The 24481-nt window shown below is 45.0% G+C and overlaps 1 protein-coding gene across 2 annotated transcripts in view; it reads right to left on the bottom strand.

Annotated features, from left to right (window-relative positions):
- Positions 1–24060, bottom strand: part of NEK6 (NIMA related kinase 6) — a 125340-nt gene extending 101280 nt beyond the window's left edge. The window contains exon 1 of one of the 2 annotated variants that reach the window (XM_075905661.1): positions 23902–24060. The gene's annotated coding sequence lies outside the window, so the exon portion shown is untranslated. The remainder of the gene's footprint in view (positions 1–23901) is intronic. The other variant, XM_075905662.1, reaches the window with a different exon arrangement.
- Between the last annotated feature and the right edge of the window lie 421 nt (positions 24061–24481).

The following is a 24481-nucleotide window of genomic DNA, read 5'->3' as shown; positions in this document are numbered from 1 at the left end:
ATGTGTTCCATCTCCTGAGTAAAATCACTACTAATCAATGTTCTTATATATTCTGCAAAAGTATGCCATCACACTTGGAACTAACAGCACCAGTTTTTACTTGCTGTTCTTGCTAACTTGATACTGACAGTTGTGTTTCACTTTGAACAATAGGTTGCTTTAAAATAAATGCAATTCCTTGCCCCATATGGACAACTTATTCTCCCAGAATAAGGGTCACACACTGATTCATTTTAGAGTAAGACTATAAGGTGAATCTTACAGTCTGCACTACAGCTTTTATTACTTCAGCTGATGAAGAGGGTGATCTTTAAGTTCTCCCAGAGAAAGGGACTCTTCCCCTCTCCTGGGCTAAATGCCCAAATTCCTTCAGGATTCACAAGACTGTCTTTTTGTAATCAAGTCCAACTTTTCTACAAAAAAGCTTGCACATAACGTTCAGCAAAGGAACTGAAAATCAGCCTTTTAAGAAAATTATAAATAAATGTGCATACATAACAGACAAACAACATATTGTTTTATGTTCTTCCCTACATGCAACAATTTTGTATTATTCTAAAACAAATGTTCTCAGTACGGCTAAATAGTATCAGTGGAATCAGTCAGTAATGCCCTTAAGCTTTTTTTTTTGGCAAACAAAAAGATTTGACTATCTTGTCTACCCCCTGCATTTCCTTCCCAAACTCTTTTGACTGCCAAGACTTTTGTGTCTAGCACAGCACTGATCTCAGATCACTGCTACTTCATGTAGCACAGGGTACATATTTATTCTTTTAAAGCGCCAGAAAAATGAGGTTTTGCTCACCAGGATAATAGCTCTACATTCCCACTGCCATCTGTCCCTTCTTTCAAGTCTTACAACAGCAAACTGACCCATTTTCAGCCCTTCTTTACAGAAATCACCTCTATGACAATATCAGAAACTGAGCCATCTTCTCACCTGCTAGCTGAGGCTACGTCTAAACTACACCTCTCTGTCGGCAGAGGGATATAAATTAGAGGTATTGAAAGTGCAAATGAAGCCGGGATTTAAATATCCCGTGCTTCATTTGCAATATGGCGGTCACTGCTTTTTTTTGTGAGTACAGGCAGTCCCCGGGTTACGTACAAGATAGGGACTGTAGGTTTGTTCTTAAGTTGAATCTGTATGTAAGTCGGAACTGGCGTCCAGATTCAGACACTGCTGAAACTGACCGCCAGTTCTGACTTACATACAGAATCAACTTAAGAACCCCAAGCGTCCCCAAGTCAGCTGCTGCTGAAACTGATCAGCAGCTGATTCCAGGAAGCCCGGGGCAGAGCAACTCTGCCTGGGGCTTCCTGTAGTCAGCGCTGGTCAGTTTCAGCAGAAGCTGACTTGGGGACGCCTGGGGCAGAGCAGCTGGGGTGCTGCTGGGTTGCTCCAGTAGCGCCGCACCTCGGTGCTACTGGACCAACCCAGCAGCACCCCATCTGCTCTGCCCCAGGCGTCCTGATTCAGCCGCTGCTGAAACTGACCAGCAGCGGCTGAATCAGGACCTGGGGCAGAGCAGCTGGGGTGCTGCCGGGTTGGTCCAGTAGTGCCCAGAGCGGCGCTGCAGGACCAATCGGCAGCGCCCCAGCTGCTCTGCCCCAGAGTCCAAAACAAAAGCCTGGTCTGCTGGGGGGGGGGGGGGGGGGGAGAAGCACACTAGCTGCGCCCCCCCCTCCCCCCAGCAGACCAGGGACACGGGAAGCAGAGCCGCAGCGGCAGCGGGGTGCCGCGCCTCTGAGGCTTTGCTCTGGCAAAGCCTCAGAGGCGCGGGACCCCCCCCGTGGCTGCGGCTTCAGTCCGGGTGCCTGTCAGATATCTTGCTTGGTTCAAGTCAGGACATTCAATGAGCTTCTTGGGTTATCCCTCAAGGGATCTACCTTAATAAACAACAGTAAACCTCTGTACGTACAATACTAAGCACTGAAGGATCTGAAAGTGTTTTACTGACACACTAACATTCCTATGTTGAAGGCATTATTAAACACACAGCGGTAAATGAGGCACAGAACAAGTAAGTGACCCTGCCCAAGGTCATAGAGAGAAAAAGTCAGAGATGGGAACAGAACAGATCCATCCTGATTGCACGCCCTGCTCTAACTACCAAGCAGAGTCACAAATTATATATGTGGATCACTGCAATGATTTATAGATGTCTGGAAGTCACTGGGGGTAAGTGTGCAAAGTTTCTATTAAAACAGCAATGATGTTCTGCTAGTTCAAATTCCTACAAATTGAAAAAAAATGCCACATTACAGCCAGCAGCTTTAAAACTTTATTCAAGAAAAGAACAGTGATGTGTGAGACAAGAAGAACATACAGACAAAAGAATGAGATATTAGCAGAAATAGAAATATTTTAGGAGTGAAGTCAGAATACATAAGAATGGCTATACTGGGTCAGACCAAAGGTCTACCCAGCCCAGTATCCTGTCTACTGACAGTGGCCTATGCCAGGTGCCCCAGAGACAGTGAACCGAACAGGTAACAATCAAGCAATCTCTCTCCTTCCATCCATCTCTATCCTCTGACAAACAAGAGGCTAGAGACACCATTCTTTATCCATACTGGCTAATAGCCATTAATGGACTTAACTTCCATGAGTTTATCTAGTTCTCTTTTAAACCCTGTTATAGTGCTAGCCTTCACAACCTCCTCAGGCAAGGAGTTCCACAAGCTGACTGTGCGCTGTGTGAAGAACAACTTCCATTTATTTGTTTTAAATCTGCTGCCCATTAATTTCATTTGGTGGCCCCCTCGTTCTTATATTATGTGAACAAGTAAATCACTTTTCCTTAGTCACTTTCTCCACACCACTCATGATTTTATAGACCTCTATCATATCCTCCTTTAGTCTCCTCTTTTCCAAGATCAAACATCTTAGTCTCTTTAATCTCTCCTCATATGGGACCCAGTCCAATCCCCTAATCATTTTAGTTGCCCTTCTCTGAACCTTTTCTAATGCCAGTATATCTTTTTTGAGATGAGACGACCACATCTATACGCAGTATTCAAGATGTGGGCATACCATGGATTTATGTAAGGGCAATAAGATATTCTCTGTCTTATTCTCTATCCCCTTTTTTAATGATTCCTAACACCCTGTTTGATTTTTGACTGCCGCTGCACACTGTGTGGACGTCTTCGGAGAACTATTCACGATGACTCCAAGATCTCTTTCCAAGTTAGTTGTAGCTAAATTAGCCCCCATCGTATTCTATGTATAGTTGGGGTTATTTTTTCCAATGTGCAGGGCTCGACAAACTATGTAATCTACTCGCCCATGGCGAGTAGATTACAACCCAGAAGAGCCGGGTTTGGGCGATCTGCCGCGGCTCAGCAAGCACTGCCAGCGTGCATTACTTTACATTTATACACATTAAATTTCATTTGCCATTTTGTTGCACAATCACTTAGTTTGATGAGATCTCTTTGAAGTTCTTCATAGTCTGCTTCGGTCTTAACTACCTTGAGCAGTTTAATATCATCTGCAAACTTTGCCACCTCACTATTTACTCCTTTCTCCAGATCATTTATGAATAAGTTGAATAGGATTGGTCCTAGGACTAACTCTTGGGGACTGACCCTTTCCCCTCTCCATTCTGAAAATATACCATTTATTCCTACCCTTTGTTTCCTGTCTAGAAATATTTACTAGTTGGTTATATTGCTGCATAAAATAGTGCCGCATTTATACTAGATCTGCAGAAGCTCATATTACAAGTGGAAACATTCTATTCTGCATTGATGTTTTTTCTTGGATTAAAAGAATTTGTCAGTCAAAACAGAAAGAAAGCCACCTCAGTGATAAGGAAGAGGTGTCACACAGAGAACTAGTCAGGCCTAGCCTTTTCCTCATGCTACAGCACAAGGATTTCCATGGGGCATACAAAACGCAGACATGCTGGCATTTCAGGAACTGGATCTTATGAAAATGGAGGTTGCATCTATTTATCCTTTTACTTCACAATTCCATTAGTGCTACTTTGAGCCCAGCAAGTCTTTCTTTCCACATCATATCAGACCCACATTCCATCTTTTGTGCAGGTTAAAATTATTCAATTTTGAACTATTAAAATCCTATGTTTATAGTGCCAAGCACCAAAAATTAAACGAGTCGAACATGTATTTGTTCAAACCTTTCAGGACTACTAAAATCAATCATTACACCCTGGGCCCTACCTAATTCATAACCATGAAAAACATATCCCAGACTGAAATTTGGTCTTCCCACATGAAATCGTGTTTGTGTGCTTTTGCCCTACACTACTGTCAATTTCACAGGGAAGATCTGTATTTCTCAAATTGAGGCTCCTGACCCAAAAAGGGAGCTGCAAGGTTATTTTAGGGGGCTCACGGTATCGTCATCCTTACTTCTGTGCCGCCTAAAGAGCTGGGAGGTTGAAGAATGGCAGCTGTTGGCCAAGCACCCAGCTTTGAAGGCAGCAGTGCAGAAGTTAGGGTGGCAATACCATACCCTACTACCCTTACTTCTCGACTACTGCCTTCAGATTCAGATGGTCAGAAAGTGGCAACCATACCATGTCATCCTTACTTCTGGGCTGCTGACAACAGCTCTGCATTCAGAGCTGGACTCCGCCTTCAGAGCTGGGCTCCTGGCCAGCAGCCATGGCTTTCCAGTCGTCCAGCCATCAAAGCAGTGCCGCCGCATGCAGTTGTGCAGAAGTTAGGGTAGCAGTATCCCAACCCTCCTACAATAACCTTGTGACCCACCCCCAAAACTCCTTTTTGGGTCAGGACTCCTACAACTACAAGACTGTGAAATTTCAGATTTCAATTGCTAAAACCTATGATTGTGAGCTAATCAAAATGGGCCATGAATTTGGTAGCAGCCTAATTATACCACTCATCTTACAAGCTCATCATTGGTCCTTACTGTATTTAAGTGAAATTTATACCGAGACATTTTGATGGGTTCAATCTCCTTTGGACTGTCCCCCAGTATGCTGAACACATCACTCAGTCTGCCTACCTGCCCTCTGGGACATCCCGCCACCCTGTCCCTCTGGGCCAGAAGCTCTTCATAATAGTGATCTGTTTTGGTGGACCACTGGTCTGATTTAGTAAAGCATTATTCTATGTTCCTTCCTAAGGACCTAATCTTACCACAGAGTTCAACTACTTCTGCATGCTAGATATGTCCTTAACACTCAATAGACTGGAGCGCTCGAGACTTCCCTCTTTCAGTAAATATTGCGACACAGGCTCTACTGTATTGCAGGTTCAAATGCTGAACTCAAACAAAGCTATCTTTCACCAGCTTCACCCATTCTGCTGACTTTCTCCAAAAGCCACACTTACTCATACTAAGCACCCATTCAAGGTTTTGGGTATTTTTTTTGGTTGTTTTTCATTCTAGTGTTTACCACATTACAAAGCGTGAAAAATATTTTCTAAGACGTGAAGTATTTCAAACACATATACGTAAACCAAATTCAACTGGTGAGACAGAACAGTCCTGCGGGCAATGTACTAGATAGGGAAATCAAGAAATCTGGGATATAGTACCACCACTGTCACAGGAAGAATTTTACCATTAACTTAGCTATGTTTCTACATCTGTGGTTAAAAGGTTTACCTAACCACATCACACGGTGCAAGATTTTTCACAGCCCTGAGCAATGTAGCCAGGTCAATCTAATTTTCAAATGTAACCAGACTTCATTCTCTTTGTGCCTCTGTTCCCCACCTGTAAAATGGGGATAATGCTATTGCCTTACCTCACAGAGGTATTGTAAGCATCAATTTTTTATGAAGTGCTCAAGACGCAGCAGTGAAGGATGTACAGAAGTAAAATTAGTCTCTTATAAACATAAAAAAAGTGAAGCAGAGAAGGTATGTATGTGGAGAAACATAACACAATATTCCATTTTGAGAGTGCTTTTTTAATTGCCTCTTTCAAGTAGTGACAAGTTCAATTAAGTTATTTTTAAAAAACAGAAAAAGAGCAATTCCACTGCTAATGGTTTAAGTGCAATGCTAGAGGCTGTACATGTGGCCAATACATCACCATGCAATTAATCACTGCTGCTCATGGTTAGGTCTTGATAGCTGTGAGGTACAAATCAAACAACTGAGCTAATAATCTTACCAGCTATAGCTTTACAGTATGGTACATTCTGTTGAGGTAAATGTAAAAAACAGATATTATAATAAATCCTTTGCCAAAAAAGTTATGAAAAACTTCACTCAAATAATATTTCTTATCTGGAAACTGAAAGTCTAACTCCCTGGTATACTTCATACTGAGCAGCTAAGAAAAATGAGCCAGCTTACAACATCACTGATGCGTCACCTAGTAGGTAGTGGGTTTGGGGCTTTTTGTTTTGTTTCTAACAAAATAGGTATTAGGCATCCTCTTTAATACAGCCTCATATACAAACCAATTCCCAGTCCCACGCAATACAGTATTTGCCAAAAGAATTCAGTTCACTAATCTACAAAGTTCAAAAAGATGTATTTGCACTCCTTTAAAAAATACCAATATCTACTACTTCAGGAAAGAAGTGACTAACCGGGAAAGGGTGGGGAAAATGTTTACATAGGCTTATGTTTTCTGAAACTCAGAGCCATGAGTCAACCAATTAAGACCAATGCAGGAAAAGGAGACATTCTAAAGTCAAGGGGACCCTGCTAGCATCGTTCCACTTTGAGCATTTTTGCTGATCTCAAATGTAACAGCACTGCATGAGGAGAAAAATAGCACAGCATACGGGCCCAGCATTTCAGGGCTTTAAAATTATTTATTTGCATTATGGCAGCACCTACAGATCCCAGACCCACTGTGTTAGGCACTGTACAAACATATAACAAAGAGATGATCCATGCCCCCAAATAAAAGCCAAGTCAAAAGTTAATCAGGAAACCGACTGGTAGCCTAATACATGGACTCTCAAAGGAAGACTGAGGACATGTCTACACTGGCACATTTTAACTGCACAACCCTCCCTCCGCCTTCCCTTCGAAAACTCACCATGTTCAGAATCTCTGGAAAGAGCTGTATTTGCCTCTAAGATAACAGGGAAAGGGGCCAGTTTTGTTCATGTTAACGAGACATTTCAGTTTTTATCAGGAATAGTACCAGTAGTCTCTCTATTGTTAACGGATGCTTTTCCAGACCAGATATTGACAGGTTCCATTAACTCAGGAATAGGACCAGAGAGGACCTAGTGAAGGATATTTTTCAATCCCCTCTCCAGATGAAAAATGGGGACAAAAGGCAGATCAGGGAGATGAAAGATGGAAAAGAAGCCACTGACCGCATGCTAAATCTCATGAAGACCAAACCAAGATACTGAAGTATATAATTAAGATGCAGAGTGAGCAGATCTGGCAAAGGCCTCCCTGGCACACATGCAAAATTCCATACCTAGCAAAATTCTACGCCCACACCCCCATTTTCAGTCTGGTAATGTTTTTTACCAGCACACTCCACTCCCCATTACAGCAGATGTGACTTTGACAACTGAGCGTTAACACAATTGTGAGGTTTTCCCCTAACCCTTAGCCTCCCTTACCAGCAAGCATTTAATCTTGGTGTGTGACCATGATTTGCAGTGAACAATAAAGGCAAAACTAATGCAGGGTTCAGTGAGTTTATTTTGTGTTATATAACCTATACCAATCACGCTGGTCCCTGTGGAAGCCTGCAACATGCCTTGGTTTCATGGGAGTGCCTTCCTCAGGGTGAGAAATGGGATGAGACAGGGAAGCAACCCCAAAACACGGAAATGTCAATGCCCCTCATTGTCAAAGTGCTTCCTCAGAGCCCCCCATGGGCTCCTCTGATAGCCCAAATGTCTGGCTGTTCTGAGTGTGAGCCTAGGATCTGTGCCTCAGCACTTACCCATGGACAAATATGTCACCCTTACTCTCACACAAATTATGTAAGCAATAGCATGTGACCAAAAGCACGGGGATATGATCCTCCTGACATCCAGTCTGCCACAGACACACCTCCATCTGCTTATCAAAGGCACATTTAACAACCATGTGGCATCGGCTTAGCCTTTGGTTGAACCCTTCTTATTGCCATCCCGGTGCTCTGTGTAAGGCTTCATGAGCCAAGGTTGTAAGTGGTAAGCTGGATCATTAGGGGCATTTCCGCATCCCTCACTGTAATTTTCTGGTCTGGAAAGAAAGTTCCTGCCTATAGCTTTCTGGAAAGGCTGCTGTTCCTGAAGATGCGTGCAGACCACCCTGCATTTATGTCTGTGAAACACCCATGGTACCTGAAATACTATGGATACATACCTCTTTTGACTGACGTACCACGAGGCAAGGTGGGGTGGTGCTATACTGGGAAAGTGTGCACCGTCGATTGCCCCGCCACAGTCTGGAAAGCCCATTTCAGCCAAGCCACCCACTATGTCATCCACATGGCCCAGAGTCACAGTCCTACGCAGCACTATACGATGTATTGCCCTGCTCACTTGCAGAAGTGCTGCCCCGCTGGGTAGACTTCCCACCCCAAACCGATTTGCAACTGAACAGCAGCAATCAGGAGTCACCAACTCCCACAACGCAATCACAACATGCTTCTCTACCAAGACAGCAGCTCTCTTTCGAGTGTCCTTGTGCTACAGTTCAGGGGCCAGCTCAGCACACAGCTCCAGGAAGGTTGCTTTATGCATCCCAAAGTTCTGTAGTCTCTGGGCTTCATCCCACCCCTGCACGTTTGCAGCCCAAAAGCGATGCTCTCCTCTGTGCAGCTGATTTGTGACATGCTACTTCACTGCCGTCCCTGTCTCTCACATTGTCATCTGTATCTGAGCCTTCTTCCTTGGATACAAAGTGCATAAGTAGCTCTGCTGCACACTGACCCAAGCACATCGAACACAGCGTCAGAGAGAAGTCTAAGATCCATGATTTCTCACAAGAGATGCTGAAGTGAGCACACGGCAAGAACGGGCCATTTCAAATGGCACAGAAGTAAGCTGGAAGCCCCGGGACGGTGGGAAAGCAAAGGGGTGGCTGACCAGATGTTTTGGCACATTCCCAAAATGCTTTGTGCCACACTGAACAGTTCCCACAGTGCCTAGCGACTGACGATGGTACCAGGCACTGTGGGGTGCATACTAGGGATGTTAAAATGTGTTTAATTTTGCAAACGTGTAATTTTCAGCAGCTTCCCAGAAGCACTGTCCCCATCCTGCTCCCACTGCTGGCATGACATTACTTTCATCTCCAAACTGTCCAGTGTAGACAGAGACCCCCTGGCAGGATGCATTACAGGAAATTTGCACTGCTGCCCATGCCACATAAACTTCCCCTGTTAATAGGCAACGCCAGAGTGCAGAGCTGCCAATCTGGCTTTTGTCACCAGCTCAAAACTCACAAGAGGCATCATCATTACAGAACTGCAGATACTGTGACAATTTTGCCTGGATATGATATGCGAGCAGGGTTAGAGAAGCCCCTAGTTTTCTACTGGACACTGTTAACTGACAGAGCAAGTGGTGCTAAACCAATGAATATAGTCATTCTGAATTTCCGGATCTGAAGAGACAAAGTCCTCGTTTCCTTTATCATCACCGTGACGGTTTTTAATGCCTAAGCAAACAAAATAGAAAGATTTTTGCAGAGACAGAATTATACTAAAGGCAACACTGCAGTGCAAATTGCTTACAACACTGCCAATTCCAAAGGGCTGATTTTGTCTTTGAAAAGTTGCACAACTCCATTAACAACTAATATCCACAGTATGTTGTATCCAAAATGCTGTAAAAGTTGCTTTTCTCCATGAGAAAGAATCACAGTTTTCCTCAGGGAGGAAAGGAAAGTCTAACTAGAACACTTGCTCCTTAGGGGACTTATTAGATCCTCAAAGAGTCCTTGCAGTTGCTGAAACCTGCTTTTGCCAGAACAAGCTTCATATTACAAATATATAACAGAAAAGCATAAGAGAGAGGAAAACCCAGAAGATTACACTTCAACATTCCCAGAGAACTGAAGAAATACAGTTCGATACTGAAGTATTTAGCCTCGCTGGCCTTATCTACACTATACTTTTCTGAAAATTTCCTACTATTGTACTTCCACTAGAACTAGCAACAGTGGGCACTCCGATGCAGCCAGGATGCTGGTAACCACCAGTGTGTAACATGTTTCCGGCTTGTCTTTACTTCTCTTAAAGACACTCTGGGCATGATTAGGTGACACAGCAGTAAAAAGACTAGATAGATGCTTGCTTATCACTAGGACTTCCACCTGTGGCACCAAAAATGGTGAGCAGCAATGATTGGAAATGTTAAGAAAAAGCTCCATCTAGGCACAGTTTCTAACCCCCCTCTTTTAGTAAGCATCTTGAAAACCTGTAGAATTGGAAGGTCCTTTTAATTTAACAATAATCCAACAGAATATCTGTAGAAAAACAAGCCTTTCCTTTACAGAACTATTAAAATCCAAATTCTCCACAGATGAACATGTGTGCACAGATAATTGTAAGAGTCCTAACAAACTCATAATTTGTAGCTAAAAAGGATATACAGGAAGTCCCCGGGTTACGAACAAGATAGGGACTGTAGGTTTGTTCTTAAGTTGAATTTGTATGTAAGTTGGAACTGGTACATATTGTAGGGGAAACTCTAGCCAAACATTTCTCCAGAGCTTAGTTTTATTCTCCCACACCTCACTTCCCTCAGTCCTTTATTTTCAAGCTGAGGTGTCTGCTGAGAAAAGCCGCTCCGCGTCTCCCTGGTCTGCTGGGGGGAAGCAGCTAGTGCGGGCTTGCCTCACCCCGTTTGTAAATAGGGATCTGATGTAAGTCGGATCCATGTAACCCGGGGACTGCCTGTACAAGCATTATAAGATTTAACCTAATGAAAAGGGCGAGGTGCAGCATTTCCTTTAACGAATACTGAATTCATTCATTTTCTGCTTTCAAGCTTTGTAATCAATGCATAGATGGCAAAAGTTGAGAAAGCATTCACTCCAAATCTGACTCCAATAGCTGTGACATGATTAATGGTCTCTCTCAGAGACTGCTGATATAACTACTTCTGGTTTTCTGCCCTTTCCTTTCCCCTTTTCCTGCTTTTGAGAAAGTAAAAACAGTAAATAACAGAAATCATAAAAGTCCTGCTTAAAGAACAAAGCACGAACTAAAAATATCTCATTCAAGAAGTTAGGAAAAGCTGTTGCTTATTCTGTAATGTTTCAAGGACTAAGCAAACACAGGTAGAGGTACCCAACTGTTTATTCTTGGACAATAACATTCTTACAACTGACAAGATGTTATAAATTAAATACCTGACCAGTGAAGGAAATAGGTAGTTCAAGGAAGTTAAACATTTTCCTATAAATACCATAAAGATTAACAGATTTGTAACATCCATCCATGAAATACTTGCTCTAAGTACAATGATTATGAAAACACAGAGAAAATATTTATTACAGAGCACTGACTTTAATATATACAAACTGCCACACAAGATAGCGCTGCTTCTTAGGGCAGTAATTGCTCAAACCCAGCATTAGGATGTTCCAAGTTCATTAAAGATGACCCGTGAAGGAAAAAATACAAGGCTGTGCCTTTTTAGATTCTAGATATTGTATTAAAAAAAGCCTGAAAGATTGTTACAGGTTACATTTCAACTTATTTTCTCTATTAGAAATTTAAGTGACTCTTCCCTCTGAAGAACTAATGAAACTATCACAACTCAAGAGATTGAATGAAAGCAGAGCTACTGAGATGGGACAGAGTAAAACTATTTATATTTTTTTTAATATATGTTTTTAGGCAACCATTTTATTCTAATTCCTGATAAACACATGAGAGAAAACTCTCAGAAGCTAAAATAGGGCACAAAACCAATTTTCTATAAACCCTCTGCAGGGCAACTTTCCTCTTTGACGAGCCATGCCAATTTGCTGTGACAACAATTGGGTTTGGAATTTAAGCTCAATAACGGAATCACCAGTTGCAAAGCATAGCCAGAGCACTCTCTGATCTTCCAGTTTTCAGTTCCCACTATGGCTTCAAATGCACAGAGCTACTCTCTGGTCACAAGGAGGACAGTTGGCCCTACGGAAAGAGGGAAAACTGGTACTTGAGTCATCCTACACCACTTGAGCCAGGAGCAGGTTACTGACTCAGAGGCAGGCATTTACAGGCAGCAGCTATGGGTGAATTTGCTTAGGTTCCAGACCACTCATTTGCACACACACCCACTCCCCAAGAAAGTAACCCCATCTATCCAGTTGTATTCCTAGCTAGATTACAAGGAAAGGGAGAACGGTCCTGGTCTTAAGAAACCCAGCTCTTACCGCCAGTTCAGTATAGTTCTTTCAGATCAGTCACAGACTTCCTGTTTGACTTCGGATAAGTCATTTAGGGTGAAACCAACACAACCACTGACTGACATGTTTGAAATAAAGAGTGCATAAAATTTTGCCAGATTAGCGATTAAGGCTATAAACTCTTCAGGACAGAGAAAGTCTTCATGCACGTTTGTACAGGACCAAATAAAATGAGCTAATGCAGTGGTCCCCAACCATTTGAGGTTGCTGGGCGCCAGGGGGCATGGCTGTTCGCCCACTGGGCGCCAGGGGACGCCCCCCCCCCCATAGCCGCATGCCCGAGGGCGGCGCCCCACCATAGCCACGCGCCCGGGGGCGGGGCCCCACCATAGCCACGCGCCCGGGGGCGGGACTCCCTTCAAGGGCCGCGCGCCCAGGGCCGGCGCCCTCATCCTCAAGCGCCGCGCGCCCGGGGCCGGCGTTCCCCCCGCCCAGTGCCGTGCGTCCGGGGCCGGCGTTCCCCCCGCCAAGCGCCGCGCGCCCGGGGCCGGCGTTCCCCCCGCCAAGCGCCGCGCGCCCGGGGCCGGCGTTCCCCCCGCCAAGCGCCGCGCGCCCGGGGCCGGCGTTCCCCCCGCCAAGCGCCGCGCGCCCGGGGCCGGCGCTCACCGTGCGCCATGTGCCCGGGGCCAGGCCAGCCCCGAGCACTTGGCGGGCACATACAAATGCCCCCGCGGGCACCGTGTTGGGGACCAGTGAGCTAATGCAATGAAATAATATTCCTGCCTCCATAGATCCCCAACATAACACAGGCGAAAGCACAACCTCTTCAAGGCTCACTTCACCAAGCCATCACAAAGGAGGGCATATTAAGACAAGCTGCCTCAGTAGGGTACAGCGAGGATAAATAAACATCTATAAACTATCTGAGATATTTGCATGAAAGTAGATATGCCAAATATTTTATATATATATACACACACACACACACACACACACACACACACACACACACACACACACACACACACACACACCCTTTTCCTGCAAGACAACAGTGACATCACATCACTCTGCGTCCCACCTGACTCCTCCTTTCCTCCCTCTGACTCTGGCCTCCCTCCCCTTCCCCTTTCCCCAGTGCTCACTGCCACGCTGCAGACTCCTCTTTTCCTGGTGGCCGGGGGAAAGGATGTGGCCTAGCAAGGCCCGGAAGTGGCCCTCCTCCGGTGGCTGGGGGCAGAGTGCGTGACCTGGCAGATCCCAGAAGCGGCCACCCTTTCCCCATCCTCGGTGGCCTGAGGGAGAAAGTGGGGCCTTAGGAGACCCAGAAGCAACCTCACTCCCGCCCAGCATCTAGGGGGAGAGCGTGATGGCTGCGGGGAGAGTACAGGGCCTGGAGAGGCCTCTGAGTGGCTGCCCTCCCGCTGGCGGTTGGTGGGAGAGCGCGGGGCCTGGCGAGGCACAGAAGTGGCCCCATTCTCCCCCCTACAGTGGCTGGGGGGAGAGTGCGGGGTCTGCCTCAGCCCAGCCCAGTACCCCAGCGGACAGAGAGAGAGAGAGCTAGGCCAGCCGCGTTGTCAACCTGGCCCAAGCCCCTGGCAGCCAAAGGGAGAGAAGGAGCTGGGCCAGCCATGGCCTTGGCCCGGCCCAACTCCCCAGTGGCTGGGGGGGGGGAGGGGGGAGAGCCAGGGATGGCCTGGCCTTGAGGGGGCCCGGCAGCCGGGGTCAAGGGGGGAAAGAGAGCTGGGGTAGGCCAGGGCTGCCACGCCTCAGGCTGCGGGGGAGGGCCAGGCAGAGCGAGAGCTGAGCTTGGCAAGCACAGCGAGCAGGGGGCACAGCCTCCTAGTAAGCCTTGAAAAATAACAATTGTCTGCATTTCATGACACTGATGAATTTGTTTAGTTTAAGCATCTGAACTATTTTCACACATTTTGTACTGCAGGTAGTATTAATTAACAAATATTAAAATATCAGATCAGAACATGATTTAAGACTCGATGCAGACCTGTGCATTAACTCAATTTTCAAAATACCTAGAAAAACGGATACAAGTATTTTATATCATCATGAGCGTGCACATTCAATCTCAAAATGATTGAATAGAGCAAGAAATTCAATAAAAAAATCACGAACACACTCAGTTTTCATACCTGTTCCTCGAGTCTGCAGTCTACTAGCTACTTGCACAGGTCACTGTTAATAAAGAAGGATTTGTTACACATTTCCCTGAGAAATCTCCAGGCTATCTGACCTTACTGTATAAAATAAAAAACAAAAACAGAACACAGTGTCATCTTCATTTGGGCAAAACACAGTCAACTCATAAAACATAATTGAGTAAGTGCTGCAAAAGCATGTAAAGAAAAAAATTAAACACATGCAGTAATAACGTCACTGTAGAGACACCAATTGCATTTCAAGTAAGAATTACATTTTCTAAACAGCTCTGGGCAATGTGTCAATGTGTCAAAATAAATATTAAATAAAGTCATCTGTATTTCTAAATCTACTTTCTTAACAAAGATGTATTAAGTAATGCATTCTGCATTGCAAGGTAGAAACATTTTACTTCAGAGCACGTGGCAACAATTTTACAAAGTTTGAAGTTCTTACTCAATATTTAACTTGTGATTTGGCTAATTTGCTGAAGTGCTACAGACTGAAAAAATGTGCAGAGACTTTAAGATTTATCAGAACGATTGTAAAAAACAACAAATGGTCTGGTAGCACTTTATAGACTAACAAAACATGTAGATGGGATCATGAGCTTTTGTAGGCAAAACCCACTTCTTCAGATGACCGGACATCTGAAGAAGTGGGTTATGCCCACGAAAGCTCACGATACCATCTACATGTTTTGTTAGTCTATAAAGTGCTACCAGACCATTTGTTGTTTTTTTCTGTAACAGACTAACTCGGCTATCTCTTGAAGAATGATTGTAATTATTCAAAGTAAAGAAGTAGGATCTTTTATTTTAGTTCACCAACTAGAAATAGTCGCTTGCCTGCTTTAGCGAAGTAATTTAATATACGAATTTGACTAAGACACTCTCATTATATTACTGTTGGTTTTGCATGAAAACTTATTTGGAAACAAGCAGCAAAGGGGAAATTTTTTTCTCTCTCCCATCTGTGACAGGCAGCTGCTCACTAGCTGGAATGTCTGATGATACCAGACACTTAAAGTAGCACCAAACGAAAGTAAACACTGCATAAATAAACTTTAAAAACGTCAGTCCCACTTAATAAAATACAATTTTGAATGTAGTTGTGCTATTCCATATGATAGTTATAACTGTGAGGAGTGGGCTATGTTAAATATTGTCCTTTATTAGAGATTCAAATATTGATTTTCATATTTTTAATGTCAAATAGTTTATTTCTGACATTAACAAATATATTCAAAAACCACAACTGAACCCAAGAGATTTCTCAGGCATGCAATACTGTGGTACTAAAAGTACAGATGTTTAACTACTCAGCACAGGTTAGAATGTAATCTTAATTTGATCCAAAACATTTCACGTGCGAAAATAAGCCAAGATACGAAAAGAACAATTCAGTCACAATTATTTGATAGTTATAAAAACTGTCATGTCTGAACCACAGTTAACATCAAGAAGGTGTTTTTTCTTTTAAAGAAATCTTGCCTTACAACTTTTAGTTATTTTGCCACGCATTCAAGTAGAATATTCATTCTCCATGTCATATGTAACAAGCATCAAGACAGATGCTAGTTTAGTTATATTGTTTATTTAAAACATTTTAAGGCACTTTTAAACAAACAGATTTACTCTATGATTTAAATGTAGGGATTAGAATTTGCCACTATAGAGTTTTATTTTAAAAGCAGTTTCTAATCCATGTTTGTATGCAAGATTTCCAAAGCTTATGTATTAATACATTGTCTGGAACTTTATCATTTGGTCCACGGCCACCACTCTATATCCCTCTCCTACCCCCAATAAAACACTTTCTTTTTCTCTGTCTCCAACCTTAGAGAGATGAAAATATAACCTGAATCACAGAATCTTGAAATGAGAAAAACCTATTAGATAATTTCCAGCCTAAAGATCTTCTAATGTCTTGTCTAGTGATCTCACATCTTCCTGAAAGAGGCCATTCCATAAACTACTACAATGTATCATTAATAATTCCCTGAAGATGTCCAATCTAAATATTCTCATGTTCATTATTCCTCCCAATGGCTCGTTATTAACTACTAAGGGGAGAAAAACCTGCGAGTTTCCCAACACAGTTGCAGCTGAATACATGTAAAGCAGTGGTCCCCAACCTTTTGGGGGTGGGACCGTGCATGCGCCTAGCACCAGGGGCCCAGAGCACAAGAATGGCTTGGACTGGCCCTGGTCACTAGGCGGGCACCATGGCACCCACGGGCACTGCGTTGGGGACCACTGATGTAGAGTGTAAGAAAAGAGTCCCAGCAAAGCCTGGATGTTTCCTGAAGACAACTGGTGGCTTTTAAAGACAAGTGTTATATGAGCATCTACAAAACCAATTGTATCTTCATCTCACTATTTCTTAATTTGTTTTCATAAATGGACTGGCAGACAACAGAGTTCTTTTTCCAGCTCTGCCACAGGCATGTGTGATCTTGGCCAGATCCCTACCTCTCTTTGCTGCTGCTTCTCTAACTTTATGTTGGGGGGGCTTATCCAGCCTTCTCAAATTGTTCTGAGATCTGATGAAAAGCAGTAGGTCTCTATTAAATATTATTCTGCATCTCTACTAGAAGCTTTGCAAACAGAATGGCTGGAGACAGACAGTAAAAACCGAGATCTCAAACTCGCAGCCTGGGGGCCATCTGAGGCCCAAGCACTTCCCCAATCCGGCCCACAAAATATTTTGAAAAAGTTTTTTAATCAGACCTGCACAGCTGCTGGCCCGGCGTGGGGATAATGGACGACACACGGGGACACATCCTCACACACAGCTCCCATCCCCCCAGTGCCCACATATCCCCGGCCACAAAGGGTTCGGTTGGGCAAGCTGCACTGGCTGCCTCCGCCATGATGCAAACCACTTTGCATGTGAGCTGCAGCCAGTAGGGTGGGCCAGAGTTGCACTTTCAGATACACCAGGCGGAGCAGGGAATCTCAGCACCAGTACACTTCTGTTAGTGTGGGTCTGGGGGGGACCCCAGCAAAGGTCATGAATGTTAGTGGGGGGACTTCGCAGCATAAGGATGGGGGGTGTCAGTGTGAAGACTCAGTTTCATGCCTTTTGTAGGTTCTTACTCTCTGTCTGCACTCCTAGCCACAGGAGACACTATCAATTTGCATGGGCTGTATTGCCAACCCCAAGCATTCAAAGTTCCCAAATCAGTCTTCCCCTCCAAAAACAGAATGGCTTCTTGAAATCACAGATAAAAATACACTTGGGGATCTTCTTATTTGGCATCTGGTGTTTGAGGTCTTTGGCTGAACTCAGGGCACATTTTCTTGCTTTTCTCCACAAACCATGAGACCTAAACTTTTCCTTAAAAAAACAAAACAAAAACACAACTGGGATTCTCTTCCAATACCCAGCACCACAAACAAGCATAACCTACCAAGTCAGAGTGATCACAAGCTCACATGAGGTAACAGATAGTGATGTTCCCAGATCTGTATTAATTCTTATAATGTGGATGGGGCTTTTCAGGGGGAAAAAAGCCCCAATTATAAAGAGGCTTGTGATCAAATCAGGAAAGTCCTCATCACTGATATCTAGTCAGTTTCATAAAATGAGCTAACAGTTTCACAGCTTACACCTATGGACAGCAAAGCTCTGCACACTGCAGTGGCAGTGGGGCCCCCAGTGGGTTTTAAATCACCCATGGGCAGCAGGCGGGGCCAGGGGATGTATGGGTGGGGGGAGGGAGTGCATGGGCTACCAGGACAGTCCAGGAGATATGCAGTGGAGGGATGCGCAGAGACCTTCACCCCCCAGAGACCTGCCAGATGGGGGTGCCTGCTGGCCCACTAGGAGGATTTGAGGATTGGCATTGGTCCTAATATAAATTGAGGTTTTTTTGAGACTCCTGCATTAAAGTTTAATGGGACTAATTACACAAACAAAGACTATCAGAGACAGCTACATCTTTTAAGATCAACTTCTTAACCTACCCTCCAATGCGGCTTTCAGATGAGACCTTAAAAACTTTTCTGTTCCACATGAATATTAAAGAGTTTGTGTACACATGCTGCAGCATGTCTGAAGAAAACGCTATATGCAAACAGGAAAGGCTCTCTTGCTGACATAGCGTTGTCCAGACTAATGCTTACATCAGTGTAACTTATGTCACTCTGGGATGGTTTATTCACACTCCTGAGCAACATAAGCCATGCCAAAGTAAGCTGTAGCGTGAACACAGCCAAAGAATCCATGCATTTTATATATTAACTGAGCTTCTTCGCACAAAGTTTAACACACTACCTTCAGACACTTTGAACAGAAACTCAGATTCCATTCTTCATCAAGGATGTTAAAACGCAAGGGTTTTTTGGGTAAACATGTAACTGCTTTTAAGCCTGCTCTCCATGAGCACCAGCCACCCGCAAAACCACCTGCCCTCCCTCACACACCGCTGCCTTTGTATCACATATATAGTTATGAGTCTAATCTAACGATGACCATACTAAAGCCTGCTTCATTGCTCAGTATTAGATCTTACATTGATGTCCACAGTTCTGTAATTCATTTTTCAGTTTTTGGTTGTTTTCCTTGTTTATTGCAACTTATTCCTTCCAACATGTACACTAACTTTTTTATTTATTTATTTGGTTTTAAGAGTAAACTGAACATGTTTTTATTTTTTGGTTTGTATCCTGTTTATTCTGCAGATTGTTCTAGGTTACACTGTCTGACTTTTTATATTTGCATGTTGAAGTCAATTTTTCAGAGCCTTAATCTTCAAGATATTTTTCTGTACACATATCAACAAATTAATCTTCACAACACATCTTGGAGCTGAACTATTCCCATTTTACAAATGAGGAAACTGAGGTAGAGAGATTGAAAGAAAAGTTGGAATCAGGAGGTTCTGGCTCTTAGTCCTGTGTTCGCAGTACTATGTAAATAATGTATATAGTGCAAGAAATATCTTCCATTTTAAGTCTTTCAAGACTCCAGTAATGTCTAAACAAAACCAAAAAGCTCTCCATTAGGTAAATCACAAATACAATTTTCAGACCATTTGCTACTGCGTTTCCTCCTTTATGAGGAGCAATTAGAAAAGAAAAATTACATCAGACCAACAGTCCATGCAGGCCAAAACTATTTACAAGTAGGGATGAGAGACAGCGGATAAAACAGTCGACTGAATTCTTAGCGGTTAGCCAACTATTCTGTACACTGCAGGGGTGGGGCCAGCAGCCAGTGCAATCCAGCCCCACTCCTGGGGAGTCCCCGGCACCGTACGCTGCTGCTTCTGTATCAGAGGCAGCAGCATGGGGTGCCAGGCAGGAGCCAGTCTATGAGGCAAATCAATTTAAAAACAAGCTCCCCTCACGGACTGGCTGCCTGTCGCCCTGTGCTGCTGCCTCTGATACAGGCCCAGGCTCACCGTGGACAGAGGCTGCTCTGGCAGCAGACCCTGTTTACAGGGAGCTCAGACCCCCCCGTAGACAGGGCCTGCTGCCATGAAGCAGCTTTTGCCAGGAGGAGCCAGGGCCTACTGCAGGCAGAGGTGCTTTGTGGCAACCTCCCCTGGCCTCTCCCTGCTGCTGCCTCTGCCACCACAGAGCAGGTGCTGACGGGAGCCGTCTTTTCCCAGCCCTAGCTCCTGCTTCCCCTACCTTGCTGCCTCTAATACAGAGACAGCAAGGGAAGGGGGGGGAAGTGCAAGAGAGTCATGAAAATTTGCCAATAAACCTAGGCTTATCGATTAATCATCTACTCATCCACATCCCTATTCAGAACAAAGACAGAACTCTGACTGTCAGACAGGAAGGGGAAAGCAGATGTTATAAATAAACTCAATTTCCAGTGCAGACATGGACACAGGCGGCTTTGAATTTTCTATTTTACCCCCTTTTCATAGAACTAAACAAAACTGAAACTTTATGAACTTTAATGAAAAATTGTGCAGTTTAGAACACTATAATCTGGGATTATTAAAACAAAGGGAAAAATGTTTATTTTGTATTAGTGAGTTCCTCCTTGAATTGTAAACATCTCTTCCATTTTGCTTAGAAATCTCATTCTCACTGAAAATACTTCTCTTTCCATCCCCCATTATTTTTTTAAATCTAAGCCACAGGAAATAGTACAGCAGCCTTAGACTAAAACAAGTTCCCTTTCAACAAACAAAAAAGAACTTGCTTCTTGGACAAAGTCTACAGGAAAAAAATTATTCTGACAATAAAAGTTTGACTCAGCAGCAAGAAGTGTGTCAAAATTTCAATACTGTGTAAATGTCACATACGTTAAATGTTTCCTTGTATTGCTTCCTAAGAGATTAAAGGATAGAGTGGGAGGACAGGAAGAAGTTCATATAAGGAATTTGCATCACCGAACTTTCAATTGCCATTGTATTTCCTATCAGATTATTTGTTCAGCAAAATATCACAGAAATCTCATTGATAAAAATACACACACAAATGGAGTTTTTTAGAAAGCTTTTACCATTCTAAAGTAGTGCAAATCACATTTTGGATTGGAGAACATGTTAAAGAAAATGGCTTTTGGGTCTTAAAATGTACTGATTTTATTCCAGATACTATACCATTTAAGAATAACAGAAAAAAAAGCACTCTAAGACTAGCTAGGCACCTCTCCCTTAAAATGTTCAGCAGAATGTTAAAACCCAATAACAGAAGAGTCCCCAAATGGAAAATGTCTGATGGTAGAGAGGTTCTCAGAGTAGAGTCCATACACTAACTAGTAATTGCAGAGCTCCGTGCATGGCCCATGAAACCACAGAAGAGAATAAAGTAGAGAAGGTAAGAGATTTTAGAGCAGTGGCTTTCAATATTTCCAGATTACTGTACTTCTTTCTAAAGTCTGATATGTCTTGTGTATCCCATTGCACCTTACTTTAAAACTTACAAAATCAAATATAACTGATAAGTGACACAGAACACTATTACTGAAAAATGGCTTACTTTCTCATTACCACTATACTGTTATAAAATAAATCAACTGAAATATAAATATTGTACTTACATTTCAGTGTATAGTATACAGAGCAGTATAAACAAATCATTGTCTATGAAATTTTAGTTTGTACAGACTTCACTACTGCTTTTTATGTAGCCCACTAAACTATTCAAATATCTAGATGAGTTGATGTTCCCCCAGAAAACCCCAGAGTACTCCCTTTAAATCAATGTTTTAGAAGATGGTTGAGAACATATTCCATGAGGTGATTTGGCTCTTCCAGAACAGAACAGAAATATACGGAAACCGCTGGCTAAAGTATGTGTGTCAGACAGCACCACCATCTCTAATGTTTTTTTAAAAAAGCAACCTGACACCAACCCACATAAAACCACACAAATAGCCCTATTTTTAGAGAAATTTTAACTTTGCTTACCTCCTGAAACAATGTTGCCTGCTAACACCCTTCATAACAGCACTTATATATCAACAAACCTCCATTAAAGAAGAACATACTGCATTTTAGTGTTATTTCAATCTATCCTCAAATTCATCCAGATAAGTGTTAGTCTCAAAACTCAAGAGTTGCAATACATTTGGGAAGTCACATTACCAAAGGAAGCCATGGCACTACCACTCAACACTTCTCCAACTCCTTTAATTACTTATCTCCTCCTGTCTGCCTTCCTATTTACATTGTTTCTTTCCCCTCCATTAAGACTGATGTCCATGTGATCCCAGTACACTAGCAAAGCGTTTTTCAACTTTTTTTTTGTGAAGTACCTCTTTTCCAAAAAAAGTACCCCCTTTTAAAAAAAATTATAAGTACCCCCAGTACCTACAGTTTTCAGACACACACAAAAATTTTCTACCATTGCAACACATTCGTTTAAACATCTTAATAGTAGCTGGGCGGGCAATTAAATTTTTGGGTGTAAAAAGTATAAAAATAATAAAGCGCTGTAAAACTTAAAACAAAAATTCCATTTTCTCCAAATTTCAGTTGTGTTGACGTACTTCCTCCCCTCCCCGACTTCTCTTGAGTACCCCTAAGGGTACTCGTGCCATTGATTGAGAAACACCGCACTAGCACATTACTTTGTGACACTTATTCCTGACAGCGAGTTCTAGTCTGTTAGGGTTAGTCTACACAGCACCCTAAATTCAAAATAAGACACGCAAATTGCATATCTTATTTCAAATCTTTTTTGAAATAGTTTCTTTTGAAATTTGGTGTGTCTACACAGCACCAAATTTCGAAATAACATTCCATTTCAAGCCATCTCTTATCCCTTGTGCAACATGGTTTACCGGGATGACAAAATAGTATGCCTGTTATTTTGAAAAATATTTCAAAATAATGGGCAGCTTGTGTTGATGTGGGGTTGCTACTTCGGGATACCTCTGGTATCCCAAAATAGCCGTGCAGTGTAGACGTACCCGTTTGGACTAGTCCCCCAGAGGAAGTGATGGACACCCTATTTGTCTGGAACATTTAAAATGAACAAAGGACAAGAATGTCCATTAGGAAACAATCCTGCATTAGCTCTGGAGAGGGTGGGAAGAAATAATATGTCCTAATAGGACTTTTCCCTGTCTCACTCTATGAGTATAAAAGTGACATGGAAAGTCCTTTTATCCTAAAGACACACAAAACCCCTGTGCGGATAGCACACGAAGTGGCCACCAAAGGAAACTTAGGCAAGCAAGTTTAGGCAGCAGCAAAGGCTCCAGCACACCATTCCTGAGCCAGCCCCTAACCTGGCCATTACATACATTCAAAAAGTGACAGAACGAAGACAGGTGTCCCAAGAGAAGAGAGCAAGTCGCATCTGCCTGCGAGATGGACCTTCCCCCTGGCCCCGGCTGAACAGCAGCAAGCCCAAGAGCCACTGAGACAGGAATCTTCCTCAAAGCCCTGCACATCAGTGGCCACCCCGGGCCCCCTCCCACTACAAGCCTTGCCCAGCCCCTGCAGGTCAATGGCCACCCCCCCCCCGTACCACAGGCCTTGCCCAGCCCCTGTGCCCCCCCAGCCAGCTCCTGTGCCCCCCCGTCCCACAGGCCTTGCCCTGCCCCTGTGCCCCCCCAGCCAGCCCCTGTGCCCCCCGTCCCACAGCCCCCCCCCCCGCCAGCCCGTGCCCCCCCATACCACAGGCCTTGCCCTGCCCCTGTGCCCCCCCAGCCAGCCCCTGTGCCCCCCGTCCCACAGCCCCCCCCCCCGCCAGCCCGTGCCCCCCCATACCACAGGCCTTGCCCTGCCCCTGTGCCCCCCCAGCCAGCTCCTGTGCCCCCCCGTCCCACAGCCCCCCCCGCCAGCCCCTGTGCCCCCCCGCCCCACAGCCCCCCCCCGCCAGCTCCTGTGCCCCCCCGTACCACAGGCCTTGCCCTGCCCCTGTGCCCCCCCAGCCAGCCCCTGTGCCCCCCCGTCCCACAGGCCTTGCCCAGCCCCCGCAGGTCCGTGCCCCCCCCGGTGTCCGTAGCCCGGCCCGTTCCCGCGCTGCTCGCGGGGGGAGGGGGGGCTCTTACCTGCCGCCGGGCGCGAGTCCCGGGGCCCCCGCTCCACGCTCCGCCGCGGCGAGTCCCAGCCACAACTTCGCCGCGCGCTCCCGACGCCCCCGCCCGGGCCCGCGCCTGTTGCTCGGCTCCCCCGCCGCGCGGGCGCGCGCCGCCCCAGCTGCCACGCAGGCCCTGCCGCCCGGGAGCGCGCGCGCCGCCGCCGGGGCCCCGCAGGCGAGGGGGCGGGGCGGGGCCGAGGGGCGCGCGCGCTGCTCCCCCCCCCACCCCCCAGCCCGCGCGCTCCGGGAGGGGCGCTTGCGGGGGGCGGGGCCCGAGCGCGGGGGTGCAATGGGGGGGGCAGCTCCGGGCTGCTCTGTTTGTGCAGCGCCGGGCACCCCCGGGGCAGTGGAGCCCCCCCCCGTGGGCGCGAGCGGGTCCCTGGTCTGCCCCAGGGAGGGGCATTTACCCGCCCGGCCCCGGCTGGGGGGTGCAGCTCGTGGGGTTCGCCCCCGAAACTCACCGGCCCGGGCTGGGGGGCAATGCCCCCCCCTCCCCCGGAGTCACTGGTGCACGCGGGCCCCTCGCCCTGGGTTCACTCACACGTGGCTGC

This window comes from Pelodiscus sinensis, chromosome 22 (assembly GCF_049634645.1).
Source record: "Pelodiscus sinensis isolate JC-2024 chromosome 22, ASM4963464v1, whole genome shotgun sequence".
NCBI classification, from domain to species: Eukaryota; Metazoa; Chordata; order Testudines; family Trionychidae; genus Pelodiscus; species Pelodiscus sinensis.
The sequence above is the reverse complement of the archived record's forward strand: the minus strand, read 5'-3'. Positions and strand labels throughout refer to the sequence as shown.